We start from the raw sequence: 16,969 nt of genomic DNA, 5'->3' as shown, positions 1-16,969 counted from the left end.
ACTTCTGCTAAGATCCATCTTCTTTGATTTCTCCTAACCACCATGGCACCTGGCCAAATAGAAACCCCTTTCCCTGTCCTTGGTTTGAGAGATGGTACACTCTCTTCCCCTGTTTCTGACTGCCCTTCTTCTGCCTCCTACCCTTTCTATAGTTTTAAAGAGGCAGTGGTCCTAGGTATGTGGCCAGAGTCTTCTTTCTGTCTTCTCCCTCAATATCTCAATTACTCCTTTCGCTTCAATGGGCACCTCCAGGCAAATGACTCTGAAATCTAGTACTTCAGCCCCAAGTCTTCTCCAGCTTGAGATTGCCTGACTACCTGCTGAACATTTGCAGCCGCCACCAAGTTCAGTTCAACAATACTGAACTGGCCTTGCACTCATTCTCACAATTCCCATTCTTACTTCTCTACTTCTAGCAATGGTTCATTATTGTCTCTCTTACCAAGGTCTGAAACTTCAGTGTCATGTTTTATCTAACTCTCTCTCTGTCTCAGGGTCCTTTCCCACTCACTAGTATATCTAATCATTGCCTAAGTTTTATGGGGTTTTTTTCCTTCATTAAAAAAACTCTTGGGGGAGGGACTTCCCTGGTGGTCCAGGGGGTAAGACTCCACGCTCCCAATGCAGGGGACCCAGGTTCAATCCCTGGTCGGGGAACTAAGATCCCACATGCATGCCACAACTAAGAAGCCCACAGGCCACAACTAAAAGTCCGTATGCTGCAACTAAAAGATCCTGAATGCCGCAAGGAAGATCCCACGTGCCACAATTAAGACCCAGCGCAGCCAAAATAAACAAATAAAAATAAATGATATAAATAAAATGAATATTAAAAAAAAAACCTCTTGGGGGAATTCCCTGGCGGTCCAGTGGTTAGGGCTCCATGCTCCCACTGCAGGGAGCATGGGTTCAATCCTTGGTCAGGGAGCTAAGATCCCCCATGCTGTGCATGGCGCAGCCAACAAAACAAAACAAAAAACTCTTGGGAGGGAGAGGGAAAAACTGAAGATGCTGGAGACAAAAAAAAAAGTCAAAGGAGGAGATGAGAAGGAGGGGATCAAGGATTTGGAGGGAATTATTAGTCTTAAACAAGAAGGGCAATGTTTAAGATCGGAGAACATAAACAAAGACAAGTATAGGTATGAATAAGTGTATGGGGGTATGTGGGGAAAGAATGAGTACTGAAGGACAACATACATTGTAGCCTAGGAAGAGAATGGTTATGAAGAATTAAGGACATGGGAATTTCAAGATGAAATAATTAATAGCATATCTTGGCACAAAGATGCCAAGGAACATGAAGAATGATAGAGGATCACTAGATTTGCAAAACCATCCATTGGTGTCATACAGGAGTGTATTTTTAGGAGAATGGTGATGATAGAAGCTTGATTATAAGGGTGGAAAAAGAAAAGAGATATAAAGACAAATAAAGGGATATAAATAACAGGAAAACAAAACAAAACTCTGGAATTCCCTGGCAGTCCAGTGGTTAGGACTTGGCGCTTTCACTGCTGTGGCCCAGGTTCAATCCCTGGTCAGGGAACTAAAATCTAAGATTTCGCAAGCTGCTCAGCCAAAGACAAAAACAAAAAAACTCTTGCCTCCATTCTTTCTTTTTTAAATTATTTTTTACTCCTACTGTCATTATCCTACTTCAGCCATTCAGCCCCAAACTTCTGGGTAATTGGGATTATTGTAATTTCCTCCTGGTTGGTATCCTTCTCTCTTCTCTATCTCTTTGCTACCAAATAAAATTTCCACAGAGCATGACTTCAGTAGTATCCTTCCCCGATCAATAAGCTTCAACAACAGTATTTCATAGTTTAGATGAGGGTACCTCAAACTTCAGTGTGCACATGAATCACCTGGGGCTCTTCCTAAAATGCAGATTGAGATTCAACTGGTCTGGAGTGAGGCCTGAGACTGCATTTCTAGGTCCCAGGTGATGTGGCTGAAGGTTTATGACCTTGGTCATGTCCAAGTTACATTCTCCTCATCTATCACATGGGAAGACTAATAGCTAATAAAAGGCCACCCTGCCCTCACCCTTGTCCCATTCAGTCTATTCTCAATAAAGCAGAACGATTTTGTTATATGTAAGTCTGATCATGTCACTCCTCTGATCAAGATTCCAATGTCTTCCTTCTCAGGCAAAAAGAAAGTCCTCACTATGGCCTGCAAGGCCTACATGATCTCACCCCCACCCTTTGCCCACCTGACTGCATCTCCCTGCACTCTCCTTCTTGCTCACTCTATTCCAGCCACACTGCTTTTCTTGTGTTGAGAACACAACAAGCTCCTTCCTCTGGGCTTTTGCTCTCATCTTTTCTTCTCCCTAGAATGCTTTTCCTCCAGGCAGTTGCACAACTTGATCCTTCACTTCCTTTAAGCTTGGACTCCAAGGTCATTCTCTGACTGATATCTTCCTCAGCCCACTATCTACAACTGCAAACATCTCTCCTTCATCACCATTTCCTCACATCCCCTTCCTTGCTCTATTTTTCTAAGTAACATTTATCCATATCTAGTATACCAAATATTTTCCCTGTGTAATGTAAGCTCCAGAAAGGTATAGATTCTAGTCTGCTTCATTTAACTATTCATAGATTTCTGTTTCTTTTAGTTGATTCCCCAACACCTAGAAAACTGCCTGGAACATAATAGGTATATTAATAAATATTTGTTAATTGAATGAGGAATGAAGGTATGAGTGATAGTATCCACTTCTAGGATTATTATGAGGATAAATAAGATAACACCCATAAAGCATTTAACACAGTACTTGACCAATTTCACAGAAACAGAATAAAATGGTTGCCAGGTACTGGGGAGGAGAGGAAAATGGGTGATATAGATTAAATGGGCACACGTTTTCAGTTCTAAGAAGTATGAGGATCTAATGTAGAGCATGGTGACTACAGTTATGAATATGATATTATGTATCTAAAACTTGCTGAGGGTAGATCTTAAGTATTCTCACCACACACACAGAAGAGTTACCTATGTTAACTATATGAGGTGCTATAGTTAACTATATGTTAACTACTTTGATAATCATTCTACAATATATATGTATACCAAATCATGATGTTGTACACTTTAAATATATACAATTATACTTGTCAATTATTCCTCAGTAAAGTTTAAAAAATACAGTGCTTGAAATATAGAACCATAGTTCTTTGATTCTAACTCAATTGTCCATCAACAGTAAAATGGAAAAATAAATTGTGGTAAATTCATACAGTGGAATTCTTTGAAGCCATGAAAATAAACAGCTACATGTAATAGTATGGATAAATCTAAGTAACATAATGTTGAGTAAAAGAAGCCAACAAATAAGGAAATAACATATATTTGTGTGTATGTTTGTTTAACAATGGGCAAAAACTAATCTGGAGTGGTAGAATTTTTTTTTTTTTTTCTGCTGGGCCGTAAGGCTTGCAGGATTCTCACTTCCTCAACCAGGGACTGAACCCAGGCCATGGCAGTGAAAGCCTGGAATCCTAACCACTAGGCCACCAGGGTACTCCCTGGAGTGATAGAATTTAAAATATTAGTAACCTCTGATGGTGGGACAAGAATGACCGAAGATGCATAAAGTAGGCATCTGAGGTGCTGATTATGTTTTTTTTCTTGATCTATGTGGTGCTTACACAGCTGTATTTACTGTGTAAGAATTCAATGAGTTCCACATTTATGTGTGCACTCTCTGTATGTTACATTTCAATACAAACATTTCCTTTAAAAAAGAGAAAATAGTCTTTAGACTAGGAAACACAAAGCAAAATTAAGGTAAGAGAAATTAATCAAAATTTCATGTAATAAATGTCTAGACCTGATGGTCTAGACCTCTTCTCTTTACTTGCCAATCAGAGCACACTCAGTCAGCATTTTCCTTCCAGACAGGAGGTTAGAAGATTCTTCCCTGGGAACTCTGACTAGTTGGAAGAAAAGACCTAAAAGTATTAATATTAGGAGTTCCTCAAAATAAGGCATAGCCAGACCACTGTCTAATGAAGGTGCCAGTTGACAGGCTTCACACATGCACAGAGCACGTAATAAGCTTTTTACTATCCAAATCTTAAATATGAACACATAGCTAAGAACTACTGGATATTTAAAAAAATATTTAATAGGAGTAAAAGGAGAAAAAATTTTCAAATAAGAAATCATTCCTACACTTACCGAGTTAGGATCATATTACATCCATGAACAAGAATAGGATTGTTATTTTGAAGGGAATAATCTGAGAACAAGCAAAAGTTCTTAAAAATTAAAAGTATGGTAGGAGAAATAAAAAACTCTACAGAATGGTTGGAAGATAAAATTGAAAAAAATCTTCCAGGAAGTAGGACAAAAAGACAATGATATAAAAAATAGGATGGAAAAGCTAAGAAAATTAACAGACCAGTTTGAGAAGTCCAAGATAGAGAGAAGAGAAAATCCAGAGTCAAGGATATTATCAAAGAATAGATTTTTTTTTAATTACCTAGAATACATAATTTCCAGACTGAATGAGCACCTAACACAAAGAATGAAACGAGAGTCAAACTGCTGTGAAATTCTACAACAGTGTCAATGAATAAAAACTCCTACAAGCTTTCAACAGAAAAATGTCACACAAAAACTGATGAATCAAACTTCCCTGGTGGTGCAGTGGTTAAGAATCCGCCTGCCAATGCAGGGGACAGAGGTTCCCACATGCCATGGAGCAACTAAGCCCGTGCGCCACAGCTATTGCCTAGAGCCCTAGCACTGCAACTACGGAAGCCCGTGTGCTCTAGGGCCCGCGTGCTGCAACTACTGAGCCTGCGTGCTGCAGCTACTGAAGCCCGAGTGCCCAGAGCCCATGCTCTGCAACAAGAGAAGCCACCACAGTGAGAAGCCCACGCACCTCTATGAAGAGTAGCCCCCGCTGGCTGCAACTATGACCCAACGCAGCCAAAAACAGAAGAAAAAAAAAAAAAGATGAATCAGAAGAAGATTGGGGGAATTCCCTGGCAGTCCAGTGGTTAGGACTCAGAACTTTCACTGCTGTGGCCTGAGTTCAATCCTTGGTCTGGGAACTAAGATCCCGTAAGCTGTGCTGTGTGGCCAAAAGAAAAAAAAAAAAAAGAAAGAAAGAAAAGAAGAAGAAGTTGGGAAGTCTAACTCCAAGGCTGGTGCAACTGTCCGAGGATCTTAGGCCACCATAACCCTTCAATATTTCTGCTGTGCAACCTTTAGTATGTGATTTCTGACTTCATTGTTACAAGATGGCTGCTGCCTAACCACATAAAAGACATATGACTATGTTAATTAATTAACAAAGGATAAAATTTAAGAGCAATCCCTAATAAAATATCTATTTGAGTTTTCTAGGTATGATATTTTAAAAATCTACATAGAGATCATTTTCTCTTTTCTTCTCCATGTTTGGCTGATTATTTTAGTTTCTGAACCATTAGCTAGAATCTCCAGAAAATTTTTTAAATAAAATAGTGATAATGGACATTATTTGCTGTTCTTAATTTTTCCAGAAATTGATTCAGTAATTCACTGTTTTTATTTCATTTTCTTACTGTATTTGTAGGACTGCCAAAACAATGTTGAATAATGAGGATAGTAGTGTGCCTTTTATATTGTCTTGATTTTACTAAAAAAAAGCTTCAGCATTTTATTACTCAGCATGATATTTATCACTTTTAAGGAGTTTACTTTTATTTGTATTTTATTTAGAATAATGCCTAAAAGGTTCTGAGAGGGAAAAAGTGAGACTTAAGAATATTATAGCCAGTCAAACTTTCTTGAAATGTAAAGGCAATGGGCAGACAATGTCCACCATGCAAGAGCTGAAGGACTATAGAAATTGTGCACTCTTCTTGAAAAAATTCCTTAATTATAAATTCAAGACTATCAAAAATGAAAAATTTTATACCAGCCAAGATGTAATACAAATATAAGAATAGGGCATAGGCACTCTTGAATAAGCAAAGCAACACATATAAAAATAAACTTTAAAGAAAAACTATACAACAGTGAAATCAGCCAACCAGGAAATAACTTTTTTTAATCCTCTAGAATGAATGGAGTATGGTAAAAAATATGTTAACAAGCATCTATGGCAATTATGTATAGAACTAAAAGTAAATAAACATGGAATTATGATTACAGAGGGAAAATAAATGTTTTTAAGCTGACAAAGTAAAAATAATGTAAGTAACAAAAGTTAGAAGAAGGGAAATAGAAAAAAATATGAGAATATTAATTTCCTTGTCTTTTAGTAAAGAAAATCAATCAATGTGACCTAAAATTGAGGGAATTCCCTGGGGGTCCAGTCGTTGGGACTCTGCTCTTCCACTGCAGGGGGCCCAAGTTCTATCCCTGGTTGGGGAACTAGGATCCTGCAAGTGGCATAGTGAGGCCAAAAATAAATAAGTAAATAAGTAAATAAGTAAATAAATAAAATTGAAACATGTAGGTCATGTAGAATTCTTCATGATCTTTCCTTTCTAACTTTTGATAATTTTTTATTTGCTAAAATATTTAGCGGTGAAGAAACATTTACCTGATGTTTAGCAATTTCTTCTGTTTTACTTCAATTTCTTCTATTAAATTCAAGTAAAACTGCATGTAATACTTTTCATGGTGCCATTTTATAAACCTACTTCTGTCTATCTTTCCTCTACCCACCAATGTATTTCCATCCATCAATTCCTCTATCCATCAAGAGGTGCTAGATATGACGCTTACTTAGTGTTACTAAGTAACACTAGTACAAACATTACTTCTAAGTGATAGTGGTGGCATTTTACTAGTACAAACATTACTTCTAAGTGATAGTGGTGGCATTTTACATTCTTCTTTGCATTTACCTGCATTGCTTAAATTCCTATGAGTATACTTCATTTTAATAAAGTCAAAGCCATTAAATTTTAAAATACTTGGGAATTTCAAGCACACAGAAAGGTCACAAAAGAAGAGTGTGTTAACAGATGTAGAAAACAAATGTATGTATGCCAAGGGGGGAAAGTGGGGAGATGAATTGGAAGATTGAGATTGACATATATACACTACTATATATAAAATAGATTACTAATGTGCTACTGTATAGCACAGGGAACTCTACTCAATGCTCTGTGGTGACCTAAATGAGAAGGAAATCCAAAAAAGAGGGGATATATATGTATACGTATAGCTGATTCACTTTGCTGTACGGCAGAAAGTAACAGAACATTGTAAAGCAACTATACTCCAATAAAAATTTATTTTAAAAAAAGAAGAGTGTGTTAAAACAACTCAAGGGTGTTCTAAAAACAACGCGAATTTGAAAAAAATTAAATGTATATTCAGCCATGTCCCTGAATTTCTTTGATTAAATAAAGCAATAATGGTGAATTCAAATATATATATATAAGAAAAATCAAGCTAAAATCATGATTGTCTCTGGAAACAGGATTTTAATTTTTTCTGTATCTTCATGCCTTCATGAATTTCCAAAATGAGCACATATTACTTATATAGTCAGAAAAAGAATATATGTTTTTTAAATATAGATTTATCATTTATAGATGATAGATTTAGCTATGTAAGGTTAGAGAGTCATGTACTGGGTTAACATCTTTGCCTGCAAGACTTTACAGCTGCTTGTTTAACAATGAAACACAGTGATCAAATGATGCCTGTAAAGCTTAGAGTTAGAATTCTATTAGACATTATTGAATACACCCACACTTTTGCACCTGCAGTTTTACAAGCTCAAGTTAGAAAACTTATCATATTAGAAAAATAAAAATATTTTCAAATTTTAATAAGCATTATAAAATTATATAATAATGCCCTTTGTAATTCTAACTACCACCTTTCATCTAAAGGTCAAGCCAGTATATTTTAAAGAGTTGATTAAAAATATTGAGCTACTTATATGAAAAGCAATACTATTTTTTAAAGTCCAGGTGTTCAAAAGACTCATTAAGCCTTAGAAATACCCAAATAAAATATTCAGGAGTAATAATGATTACAGCATCACTCTAGCTTGGACTAAAAAACAAAACCAAACCAAAATAGGTACACAAAAACCAGAATTAGCTTATTGTAAGAAAAAAAGAACAACATTTATGTCTATTCAATCTATTCTAGTAGATTAGAGGGGGATATCTATTTTTATCTTTTTGTACATTATCATTTTAATATATTGTTAGATTTATTTGTGAATATTTTCTAGGGGATTTTTGTGTTTAGCTTCATGAGGGGTACTGATCTATTGATTTTTTTTTGGTAATTATTTGGATTTGGATTCGGTAGCAGGGTAATGCTGGCCTCATAAAACGAATTGGAAAGTGTCCTCTCCTCTTTTATTTTTCTGAAAGAGATTATATTATTTCTTCCTTAACTGTCTGGTAGGTTCCCCAGTGAAACCATGTTAAGTCTGGAGTTTTAAAGAATTAACTAGGAGTTTAATTTTTTTAAATAGATATAGGACTATTCAGGTTACCTATATTCTCTTGACTGAGGCTGGTAGATTATGCCTTTGAATAATTTGGTCCATTTCATCAAATCTGTGAAACTTACAGGAATAAAGTTGTTCATAATATCTGAGACTACGATGACACAAATAAATTATGTGTTTTGATACATACAGGTCACAGAGGCTCTGCTAATTTCTTTTAATCTTTTTTCTCCTTGTTTTTCAGACTGCAGAATCTCTATTGATTTATCTTCAAGTTCACTGCTTCTTTCCTCTGTCATCTCTATTCTGCTCCTTAGCATATTTACTGAACCTTCTATTTCAGTTATCTTATTTTTCTCTACTAAAATGTACATTTCTTTCTTTTCTTACCATTTATATTTCTCTTCTGAGAAATTCTATATTTTCATTAAGTTCATTTTCTTTATGGAACATAGTTTTAATAGCTGCTTTAAAAGCATTGAAAATTTGGAGGGAGGGATCAAGATGGCAGAGTAGGAGAACGTGGACCTCACCTCTCCCCAGGAACACATCAAATATATATCTATATGTGTAACAGTTATCACTGAAAACTAACTTTAAATTGGCAGAAGAACTCCTGTACAACCAGGACTGTAAGAAAGATACACATATAATCAGGTACTAGGGGAAGAAAAGTGATTTGAGACCTGGGAGGGTCTCAGTTTGAGACCTGTGTCCCTGGGAGGGGACTCAAAGAAAAAGGAAAATTACATGGGCAGATACCCTCGCTGACGAGTGAGCGGTTTGAGCCAGATTTGGGGCCCCAATTCTGGGGTTCTATGTGAAGGAGACAGCTGCCTGGACTAGTTTGAGGACGACTGAGACAAACAGAAAGGCCCTGGGAAGACTGGACTCTGATTGTGAGGAGCATGTGTGCACAAGCTTGCTCATGAGGCAGAGCACAGAGAGGTCTGCTCTAGTGGCTGCCAGGTTTCCCATTACCACATTGTTGTGTGCCCCAGTCCAAGCTGAGTGAACACTCCAGCCTCATTCACTCCATGCCATGGCACAGCACTGGATCTGGGGTGCCCACAACCGGGGAAAATACTCAACTATGGGACACAGAGGTGACCTGGTCCCAGGGTGGAGCCTGAGTAGGGTGGCGGCAGCCACTGTTGGTGCTTACTCAAGCAGTACCTCAGAAGACAGATCTCTGATGGTGGCTGCTCTACCACAGCTGACCTCCTGATACATGCTGAGAGTCCATGGGCCCTGCCAGCCATGTGGAGTCGGTCTACAATGGTGCAGTGATCAGCTGTGAGGGACAAAGGCGACTTGCACCCAAGGCTGCATCTGAGCAGAGCCACAGATGCCTGCACAGGCAGTACATCAGACCTCTGTCTGCACATGGGCCACACCTGCACTCCCCTCTGAGGCAAGGGCTCCAGTGTAGGAAGGGGTAAAAATCACACTTAAAAGGAACAGAGTCAGCTTGGGCCCAACCCTCAAGGCTTCAGCAACTTGGGATCAGACCCTGCTCCCAAGAGGGTGATGACAGCCACTGAGCAGAAAGGAAGTCCTGCCTCACAGCTGGCACCAGCTCTAGCCCCTCCATCTCTAGCCCCACAACCTACCAAGGTGATAGCTGCCAAGAAACCCTGAGGACAGACATGACTTGCATCCATGTCAAACCCAGCTCTTCCACCAAAGTCACCTGACAAATACAGTCTGCACAGGGATGCTCCCACATAAGAACATTCCTTCAAGACCATAATAGGTAACTACTTCACCCAAGTTCTTAGAGGCAGAGAAAGTTAAGCAAAATGAAAAGTCAGAGGAACTACTCTCAATTGGAAGAACAAGAGAAAACACCTCTTGTTTTCTCATAAATAATGAAACAGAAATAAATAATTTACCAGATAAAGAATTCAAAACATTGGTAATAAAGATGTTAACTGAATTAGGGGGAAAAATCAATGCAAAAAGTGAATATTTTAACAAAGAACTAGAAAATATAAAAAAGACCCAATCAGAAATGAATAATTAAATAGCTGAAACACATTAGAAGGAATGAATAGCAGACTAAGTGGTATAGAAGAACACATAGGTGATCTGGAAGATACAATAATGGAAATCACCCAATCACAACAGAAAAAAGAAAAACAAACTTTAAAAATGAAAGCAATTAAAGATATCTCTGAGATAACATTAAGTATATCAACATTCACATTATAGGGGTCCTAGAAGAAGAAGAGAGAGAAAAAGGGATCAAAAATTTATTTGAAGAAATTATGGCTGAAAACTTCCCAAACCTGAAGAAGGAAACAGATATCCAGGTCCAGGAAGCACAGAGGATCTCAAATATTAACCCAAACAACCCACACCAAGATATATCATAATTAAAATGGCAAAAATTAAAGATAAAGAGAATTCTAAAGGCTGCAGGAGAAAAACAAAGAGTCATATACAAGGGAATCCCCATAAGGATAGCAGTTGATTTCTCTGCAGAAACTTCACAGGCCAGAAGGGATGGCATGATATACGCAAACTGCTCAATGGTAAAACCCTGCAACCTAGGATCCTCTACCCAGGAAGATTATCATTTAGAATAGAAGGAGAGATAAAGAACTTCTCTGACAACCAAAAACTAAAAGAGTTCATCAATACTAACCCTACTCCAAAGTAAATGTTGAAGGGTCTTCTCTAAGGGGAAAAGAAGAAGAATCTACGGAATAGGGAAAATCCCACCAGGAAAAGCAAATACGTAGTAAGGTCTGAGGATCGACTACTTAATTAAGCCAGCACGTAGATTAAAAGACAAAAAATTTAAAAAGCAACTACAACTCCAATAAACAATTAAGGGATAAGCACGAAGATGTAAAATATGACATCAAAAACACAAAATGTGAGAGAGGGGGGTAAAAAATGTAGATCTTTTAGAATGTGTTTGAACTTAAATGACTACCAGTTTAAAACAAGTAGACATAATTATAGGTCAACATATATGAACCACATGGTAAATCACAAATCAAAAACCTACAGTAGAAAAAGAAAACTGAAAAGAAAGGAACACAGCTCTCTACTGAAGAACATCACCAACCACAAAGGAGGAAACAAAAAGAAAAATGAACAGAGAAGAACCACGAAAACAACCAGAAAACAAGTAATAAAATGGCAATAAATACATATTTATCAATAATAGCTTTAAATGTCAATGGACTAAATGCTTGAATCAAAAGACATGGGGAGGCTGACTGGATTTTTAAAAAGACTCTTCAATATGCTGCCTACAAGAGAATCACTTTGAGGCTAAAGACACACATAGACTGAAAGTAAGAGGACAGAAAAAGATATTTCATGCAAATGGAAATGAGAAGAAAGAGGGGGTAGCAATAATTATATCAAACAAAAGAAACTTTAAAACAAAGTCTAAACCAAAGACAAAGAAGGGCATAATATAATGATCAATACAAAAAGAGGATATTACACTCATTAACACATTAAACCCAATAAAGGAGCACTTAAATATATAAAGCAAACACTAACAGAAAAGGAAAACTGACATATATAATAATATTAGGGGACTTTAACACTCCACTTACATCAATGGACAGATTAGCCAAATAGAAAACAGTGGTCTTAAATGACACAATAGACCAGTTGTACTTAATAGACAGCTACAGGACATTACATCCAAAAACAGCAGAATACACATCGTTTTCAAGTGCACATGGAATGTTCTCCAGGAGAAATCAAATGGTAGACAAAAACGTCTCAACAAATTTAAGAGGACAGAAATTATATCAAACATTTTTTCTGAACACAACAGTATGAAACTAGAAATCAGTTACATAAAAAGACATGGGAAAAGAACAAACACATGGAAACTAAACAACATGCTACTAAAAATCCAATGCTTAATGAAGAACTCAAAGAGGACATCAGAAAATACCTCCAGACAAATGAAAATGGAAACACAACACTCCAAATCTATGTGATACAGCAAAAGCAGTTCTAAGAGGGAAGTTTATAGTGATGCAGGCCTTCTCCAAGAAACAAGAAAAAATCTCAAATAAAAAACATAACCTACCATCTAAAATAATGAGAAAAGGAAGAAAAAGCAAAGCCAAAAGTCAGCAGAAGCTAGGAAATAATAAAGATCAGAGAAGTAAATAAAATAGAGATCCAAAAAAACAATAGAAAATATCAATGAAACCAAGAGCTGGTCTTTGAAAAGATAAACAAAACTGATAAACCTTTAGCCCGGCTCACCAAGAATAAAAGAGAGAGGAACAAATTAACAAAATAAGAAATGAAAGAGGAGAAATTACAACCAATACCACAGAGATACAAAAAATCATAAGAGGATACTACCATCAGTTATATGACAACAAATTAGACAGCCGAGAAGAAATGGATATATTTCTAGAAACATACAACCTGTCAAGACTAAATCAAGAAGAAACAGACAATTTGAACTGCTTGATCACTAATAGTGAAATTGAGCTTGTAATTAAAAAACTTCCAGCAAACAAAAGTCCAGGGTTGACCAGCTTCACAGAAGAATTCTACCAAATATAAAAAGAAGAACTAATACATATCCTTCTCAAACTATACCAAAAAAAAAAAAAAAAATTGAAGAGGACAGAACACTCTCAAATTCATTCTATGAGGCCACCATTACCCTGATACCACAACCAGACAATGACATTGCAAAAAAGGAAAATCAAAGGCTAATGTTTTGATGAATATAAACAAAAAATACTCAACAAAATATTAGCAAACCAAATCCAACAAAAAAGATCACACACCATGATCAAATGGGATTTATTCCAGGGATGCAAGGATGGTTCAATATCTGCAAATCAATCAATGTGATACACCACATTAACAAAAGAAAGGATAAAAACCACATGATCATCTCACTAGACACACAAAAAAAGCATTTGACAAAATTCAACATCCACTCATGATAAAAACTCTCATCAAAGTGGATACAGAGGGAATATATCTCAACATAATAAACACCATTTATGAAAAACCCCAGCTAACATTATACTCAATGGTGAAAAGCTGAAATCCTTTCCTCTAAAATCAGGAACAAGACAGCAACATCCACTCTTCCCACTTTTATTTAATATAGTATTGGAAGTCCTAGCCACAGCAATCATACAAGAAAAAGAAATGAAAGGCAACCAAATTGGAAGGGAAGAAGAAAAACTGTTTTCATCCCAATATTATTAGAACTAATAAATGAGTTCAGCAAAGTTGCAGGATACAAAATTAATATACAGAAATATGTTGCTTTTCTTTTTTTTTTTAAATTCATTTATTTGTTTTGGTGCATTGGGTCCTCGTTGCTATGCGCAGACCCTCTCTACTCTTCATTGCTGTGTGTGCACCTCTCACTGCGGTGGCCTCTCCCGCCATGGAGCATGGGCTCTAGGCATGTATGGGCTCAGTAGTCGCAGTCTGTGGGCTCCAGAGCGCAGGCCCAGCAGCCAGGGCTCACGGGCTCAGCCGCTCCGCAGCATGCAGGATCCTCCCAGACCAGGGATTGAACCCGCATCCCCCACACTGGCAGGCGGACCCTCAACCACTGCCCCACCTGGGAAGTCCCTATGTTGCTTTTCTACACACTAATGACTATGAACTATCAAATGAACTATCAGAAAGAGACAGCAGAAAAAATTCTATTTAAAATTGTTTATCAAAAGAATAAAATAACTAGGAATGAACTTAACCAAGGAGGTGAAAAACCTATACTCTGAAAACTATAAGATACTGATGGAGAAAACTGAAGATGATACAAACAAATGGAAATGTATGCCATGTTCATGGACTGGAAGAATTAATATTGTTAAAATGTCCATACTACTCAAAGCTATCTACAGACATTTTTCATAGAACTAGAACAGATAATCCTATGGATAATTATGGATAATCCATACGGAACCACAAAAGTTGCCAAAGCAACCCTGAGAAAAAAGAACAAATCTGGAGGTATCATACTCCCAGAGTTCAGACTATACTACAAAGCACAGTAATCAAAACAGTATGGTCTGGCACAAAAACTGACACATAAAGCAATGGAACAGAATAGAGAGCCCAGAAATAAACCCATGCACTTATGGTCAATTAATCTACGAGCAAGGGGGCAAGAACATACAATGGATAAAAGACAATCTCTTCAATAAGTGGTGCTGGGAAAACTGGAGAGCTACATATAAAAGAATGAGATTCGAATATTTCCTCACACTATATACAAAAATAAACTCAAAATGGATTAAAGAGCTAATTGTAAGACCTGAAACCATAAAACTCCTAGATGAGAACACTCTTTGAAATAAATCATAGCAATATTTTTTAGACCTGTCTCCTAAGGCCAAAGAAACAAAAGTAAAAGCAAACAAATGGAACCTAATTAAACGTAAAAGTTTTTGCACAGCAAAGGAAACCATTAGCAAAATGAAAAGACAGCCTACTGACTGGGAGAAAATAATTGCAATTGATATGACCAGCAAGCGGTTAATATCCAAAATATATAAACAGATCACCAACTCAATATTAAGAAACAAAAAAAAGAAACCACCAATCAAAGAATGAGCAGAAGGTGGTTTGTGACCACCTAGAGGGGTGGGATAGGGAGGGTGGGAGGGAGGGAGATGCAAGAGGGAAGAGATATGGGAACATATGTATATCTGATTCACTTTGTTATAAAGCAGAAACTAACACATCATTGTAAAGCAATTATACTCCAATAAAGATGTTAAAAAAAAAAAAAAGAACGGGCAGAAGACCTGAATAGACATTTTCCCAAAGAAGACATACAGATGGCCAACAGGCACATGAAAATATGCTCAACATTGGTAATCATCAGGAAAATGCAAATCAAATTCTCAATGAGATTTCACCTCACACGTGTCAGAATGGCTATCATCAAGAAGTCTACAAATAATAAATATTGGAGAGGATGTGAAGAAAAGGGAACACTTATCCACTGTTGATGGGAATGTAAATTAGTGCAGGCACTATGGAAAACAATATAGAGGCCCCTCAAAAAATTTAAAATAGAACTACCATATGATCCAGCAATTCCACTCCTGGGAATATATCCAGAAAAAACAATAACACTAATTCAAAAATATACATGCACCCCAGTGTTCGTACCAGCACTATTTACAATAGCCAAGACATGGAAGCAACCTAAGTATCCATTAACAGACAAATGGATAAAGAAGATGTAGTATATATATGCAGTGGAATATTACTCAGGTATAAAAAAAGAATGAAATTTTGCTATTTGGAGCAATGTGGATGGACCTAGAGAATATTATGCTTAGTGAAATCAGTCAGACAGAGAAAGAGAAAGACTTTATATTATCACTTATATGTGGAATCTAAAAAATAATACAAACGAATATATATATCAAAACAGAAACAGACTCACAGATATTGAAAACAAACGTGGTTACCAGAGGGGAAAGGGAAGGGGGGAGGGGAAAATTAGGGGTATGGGATTAAAAGATGCAAACTACTGTGTATAAGACAGATAAGCAACAAGGCTATATTGTATAACATAGGGAATTATAGCCATTATCTTTTAATAACTTTTAATGGAGTACAATCTATTAAAATACTGAATCATTATGCTGTACACCTGAAACTAATATTGATTGTATATCAACTATATTTCAATACAAAAATAACTTTCATATTCTAACATCTGTCTCATCTTGGAATTGGCATCTGTTGATTACCTTTCCCTGTAAATTGATCACATTTTCTTGATTGTTTGCATATCCTGAATATTATGTTGTAAGATTCTGGGACTTTTTAAAATCCTCTAGAGGATGTTGATTTTTTTTTTTAAACCAGGCACTCAGCCCAGTTAGGTTCAGACCATACATTCTGTCTCTTCTGTGGGTACGGCTCTAAGGTCAGTTCAGTTTTCAAAGTCCTGGCTGTGCTGCTATGTGCCGGTCCCATGCATGCATCGCTCAGACATCAGTGAAGAAACTGGGCAGAAGCTCATACTGTTGTTTAGTTCTCAAAGCCTTTGTTATATAGCTTTCAATCTGTGCCATGCATGTGTACCTTAAGGATGAGCCCAGGATTAGTGCCAGTTTATATACAGAATTATGGGATCACTTACCCAGCTCTCTCATCTCCAGAATTCTCTCTCCTGCTCAAAGCAGCTCCCTTTCCTGGTCTTCTACCCAAAAAGTGAAGCTTCTCTCAGAATTTGGGCTGCCCATGCTGCCACTGCAGTTCTGCTGGGTGTTCACTCTTGGTTCAAAGCTGGGGAAAAGAGTAAGAAATAAAACCAGAAAACTTAATGCTGTATGAGTTGCTTTGCCAAATTTGACTTCTGTTTCCAATCCAGTAATGCTTTCATTTAGTTTTCAGAGACCACAGGTGTGTTTTAGCTAGAGTTTTGAGTTGTAATTAGTGGGAAAGAGAGAGTGTACTGAGTTTACTCCACCTGATCAACTCTTAAAGTCCTACTTTTTTTATTTTTAAGCATTTTTCTATATCATTAAAAATTCTTAATAA

General features: G+C 36.8%; 1 protein-coding gene across 1 annotated transcript in view; it reads right to left on the bottom strand.

Annotated features, from left to right (window-relative positions):
* Positions 1-16,708, bottom strand: part of TRPM6 (transient receptor potential cation channel subfamily M member 6) — a 192,901-nt gene extending 176,193 nt beyond the window's left edge. The window contains exon 1 of the mRNA XM_027105679.1: positions 16,569-16,708. The gene's annotated coding sequence lies outside the window, so the exon portion shown is untranslated. The remainder of the gene's footprint in view (positions 1-16,568) is intronic.
* Between the last annotated feature and the right edge of the window lie 261 nt (positions 16,709-16,969).

This window comes from Aethalodelphis obliquidens, unplaced genomic scaffold, assembly GCF_003676395.1.
Source record: "Aethalodelphis obliquidens isolate GAN/ISIS:26980383/991018 unplaced genomic scaffold, ASM367639v1 scaffold7, whole genome shotgun sequence".
Lineage (NCBI taxonomy): Eukaryota > Metazoa > Chordata > Mammalia > Artiodactyla > Delphinidae > Aethalodelphis > Aethalodelphis obliquidens.
Note: the sequence above shows the minus strand (reverse complement) of the source record. Positions and strands in the feature narration are given on the sequence as shown.